Below are 4879 nucleotides of genomic sequence, written 5' to 3'. Positions count from 1 at the left end.
GACTCTTGTGCTTGAAAATAAATATGATCTATAAGGATCAACACAATTCAAATTTACTAAATCAATTAGCAAATTTCCCAGTGATCATTAATTTCTTTCATAGTAGGTGGTCGTAGTGACATGGACCATGGTCATACATCTCAGTGATTTTTGTAGATTTCTCTCTTACTACACTGCAGATTTTTAGACAGTAATGTTCTTCTCCTTCTCCCTCCTCCTCCCCCTCCCTGTCCTCCTCCTCCTCCTTCTTCTTGTCTTTGATTCTTCTTACAATATCTTGCCCTGGACTTTGTGTGCCTGGTAAACAATGATGAAATGAGGAAAAGCATTTAGGCTGAGAAAGAGAAAATTCTTCTCAAAAAGACGGTCTTCTGGAGTAATGTTCAAGTAATGTTCAAGTGGAAGAGTTTGGGAATGTCCCCTAGAATGACCCCCTCTTGAAAGAGGAAGTGACATAAGGCAGGACAAAGAATTATCCAAGAGTAGCCACCATTATTGTGTGCCAGCTATGTACCAGTTCTTTCACTCATGTTGGATCTTCTCCACATCCTCCAGAGGTGGGCATTGTTATGGATCTCTTATATTTTTCAGGGTTGGGGTTCTTCCAGGATAAAGAAGGGAACACCACATCAAAAATTAATGATGTAATGTAATGTATGGTGACTAACATAACATAATAAAATAAAATTTTAAAAAATAAAATATTCAGGAAAAATATTAGAAATAAGTACACTAAATTAGAATTAATGAATATTCTAGATAATAGGATTCTGGATGATATTTTCCCTTTATTATTCTGATTCATATTTCTCAACTTTTCTGTAACGTACAATTATTTGTTCATTTATCTCTTACTTTGCTCCCCAGAGGATTGGACATAGCTTAAAAAGTGAAAATAATTGAGTTAACAGGTGTTTTGTGTGTATAAATAAACATAGAGAAATAGGAAAAAAAAAAAAAAAAGAATTTGCCCAGCAACTCACATTTAGTAGAGGTACAGGTTGTTACCCAAGCCCAAGAGCCCTGTGCTATTCCTTCTTTGGGCTTTGGGACCAGTTCTCTCCTCCATTTGACAAACTTGGGCTTACCTTACCTTGGGGATTTTTTTTTTTTTCCTCTTAAATATCATCTTTTTCTGTTTGCCCTGTTGCTATTTCAGGAAGTGGTGAGAGACGGGAAATGAAATGTTTTCCAAATTCAATGCTGGGGTCAAGATGTCTGAAGAGAGTTGGCCATGAAGGCTGGTAGCATTTCAAAGAGAGTACTTTGTGTACTTTGAATGTGCTGTATTGATGTGAGGCATTGGTTCTCAACCAGGGATGATCTTGTCCCTTATTCCTACCCCCAGCGGATATTGGCAATGTCTAGAGACATTTTTTGTTATCATAATTAGGTATGTGTGCCTACCTTCTAGAGGGTAGAGGCCAGGGATGCTGCTAAACATCCTACAATGGCCAGGACAGCCCCCCTTGACATAGAATTATCCAGCCCAAAATGTCAACAGTACTGAAGTTGAGCAACCCTGGTATAATGTGGTGCTATGTTCCTTATATCTTTGGAAACTAGTTTTATTTGGCATTTTTTATTTTTCATAAAGAGGAGCACAATCAGTTACATATATTAGGGTAGGTTAAATTAATATATTATAAAGTATTCAAAAGACAACCTTAATTCTCTCATGTTTCTCTTGACATTTTTATTCAAAATGATAGAGAAGCAGGGTAGGAAATTAAGAGAGTATAGGGGTCTCCTCATAACTTTTGGTCTTTACAGTATCACTGCTATAAAACACTGATAACAGGGGTTAGTGAATATTTGTCACGACTCACGGCTGCTCATCATCTGCTTGTATTTGGAGAAATTCCTCATTAAATTCCCAAAGTGGAGGTCAGACTCCAAATTCCCAGAATACTTTGCAATTAAAACTCAGGTTTGGCATCCTGGCTCTGATGCACCCAGATGAGACTTGCATTCAGACATGAATGACCCGAGGGAAGGGGGTCTCATTTTGTTGGATAGAGTGCAGCAGAGGCACCTGGATTTTAGGGACAGTGATGGCCACAAGATTGCGTTCCTAACGTGGAAGTGGCATTGGTGGAGGTGACAGAAACAGTGGCAGCAAAACTGTATATGGGGCTTTCTTCACCAGTGATGGTTTTGGAAGCTTAGCCTTGAGGCTGGTTGACCAGTTCTCCCAACAATTATGTGGGCTAGCTGCCATTCTTCTCTACGTACACCAGTGAGTGGGCTCTAGTGTTTGCAAGGAGGAACTCAGGCTGATGCACAGAGTTTATCAGGGCAGCGTTATTTGAAACCTAGGGTCCTTTACAAAGACTCTTTTGTTTCAATAACGTTGTGAGTTTTCAGTTTAAAACAAAAGGCAGAAGGTTCTCCCGTCTTGATAGCCTCTAGATGTGGGGCTTTAGGACTTTGGTAGCAGGCAGAAGAGGTGGCAGCTGGAGATACAGGGAACTACTTCCTGGGGGAGCCCTGCTTGAGGAACCAGACAGCGTCACACTCCAGACCTAGAGGAGGTGAAAGAAAACTGGAGGGATTGAGACATCACCTCCTCCCCCAGCCAAGGGGGCAGCTCTTGTTTGCTGTGGCACAAGCTTTGCTTAGAGAAACCTTTTATATAGTATTTCAATTTTATGTGTTGATCACCTTTTCAGTGTGTGTTGTGAGGAAAGTTTTATGTCTATCTGAAAAGGTCCTTTGCACTTATTTCTTTAAGTATTTGGATAGTAAAGAAACTTATCCAGAGGTGGGTGTAGGGACAGATGCAAGAGTGCCCGTCAATATGGAGTACTTCAGTGCTTCTCTCTATTCTTATTTCCCTGATAGCTAACTCAAGGTCTTATTTTTATTTTTTAAAGATTTTATTTATTTATTTGAGAGAGAAAGAGAGAGTGCGAGTGAGAGAGAGAGAGAGAGAGAGAGAGCACAAGCAGGGAGGAGAGGCAGAGGGAGAGGGACAAGCAGACTCCCTGTTGAGCAGGGAGCACAATGTGGGGCTTGATCCCAGGACCGTGGGATCATGACCTGAGCCGAAGGCAGATGCTTCACTGACTAAGCCACCCAGGCACCCCTCAAGGTCTTATTTTTAGTTGAGTGCACAATTCATTATTTAAAAAATATATAAAGAAACAGCTTTATAATGAGATATATAAGTCTGGAAAGAACTGGAAATCAGGTCTCAGGGATAGCTAATTTACTAAAGCCACAGGGTTTTTCAGTTTTAAGACTGAGTTTCCTAGAGTAGCACCTAGGATTGTTTTCATAGTTTCCTCACCTAGCTAACTGTGTCTAGCCAATTCTGCCCTTGACTGTGAGTTCTTTGAGGGCAGGAATATATCTTACTTACACTTCTTTCTCTCACTCAGGGCACCTTGTCTACCCCTTCTCACATAGATGTATCACAATTATTTGTTGACTTAGCAGGTTTCATTGTTCCCTTTTCTCTTGTGGCAGGGAAGAGGTTCCTACTCCGCCCCAACGTCGTAGGTAAATAGGTGACTCTGGGGGCTCATCCACTCCTTTCCCCGGAGCCCAAATTAAAATGGGCAGAAGCAAGATGTGTGCCCCACAGGCCACTGCAGAGGGCACAAGGCTATTTGGGGCTCACTTTTGATTTTGAATAGGCTGAGAAGAAAAGCCCAGCCAAGGACTGTTTCTGGTCAGCATAATAGCTTTTAAGCCTCCATTCTGTTTGGGCAAAGTTGTGTTGGAGAATTTAAAAATGACTAGGGTGTGCACTGACAAAGCTGGAAGTGATAATTGATATGTCTGGAGTCTGTGATGAAAAGCACTTTCTCAAAGTGATCTAAGGGAAACACTTTTTTTTTTCCCTTTAGTTTGTAATGTCATGTCAGTTCTTACACTGCTGGGCTCAGGTTGTTGTCTTCCGTATGCAACCAGCCCTGCCATGTTGAGGTGGCCTCTAGATCTTCTGCACAGCTCAGCCTGGGGAGCCCGGGTGGGGCAGGGGATCCTGGCTCTTGGAATACACACAGGACAGGCTTAAAAGAGAAAACTCTCTTCTGGGGGGCATCTATTTTGTTATTGCCTGGACCTAGACAAGTCTCAAAAAATTGCTGTCGCCCGACTAGTAATTAAAAAAAAAAAAAAGATCCCTAGTGGTTTCTCATATGATTGGGCTAACTGCAGTATATCAGCATGAACTTAGCTGGCATAAAATTTTCAGATCCCTTAATCCAGTTTCTCAGAATTCTAACTGCGGTCCTTATCTCTGTTGTCTCTGTCTTCTGTTTTCTATATCCTGTTGCCTCCTGCCACCATAAAGCAAATACCATCTCCTGAAGTTCATACGGCCCATGGTTTTATCTCCTACATGGGATCTAAGCAAGGGACATTTGGGGTGAGCCATAAAGATCTGTTTAGCTTAGGGGCACCTGGGTAGCTCAGTGGGTTAAGCATCTGTCTTTGGCTCAGGTCATGACCCTGGGGTCCTAGGGGCTCCCCGCTCAGTGGGGAGCCTGCTTCTCTCTCTCTTTCTGCTGCTCCTTCTGCTTGTGCTCTCTCCCTCTCTCTCTCAAGTAAATGAATAAAATCTTAAAAAAAAATAGATCTGTTTAACTTAAACATAATAATGCTAGGGTTGCCCTTAGATTTGTTAGAGCTTCCCTTGATAAACCACAACAGCAGAGGGATTCCTATATTTATTTAATCCCATTTGAATCTACTTGTATTTTCAGTGTGTGTAGGTGCATCTCTCATTCATTCAGAGGCAGTAAAGTAGTGAAGTACTTTGGCTCCAGAATCAGGTGAATCTAAGTGGAAGTTCCGGCCTTGCTACTTATTAGTTGTGCCATTATTCAACTAGCCTTGAAGAGCCAGTTTCCTCATCTATAAAATGGGT

The sequence above is a fragment of the Mirounga angustirostris genome, unplaced genomic scaffold (assembly GCF_029215605.1).
Source record: "Mirounga angustirostris isolate CCGP_5_RB_7025 unplaced genomic scaffold, mMirAng1.0.hap1 SCAF_6, whole genome shotgun sequence".
Taxonomy (NCBI): Eukaryota; Metazoa; Chordata; class Mammalia; order Carnivora; family Phocidae; genus Mirounga; species Mirounga angustirostris.
This window is presented reverse-complemented; position numbering follows the sequence as displayed.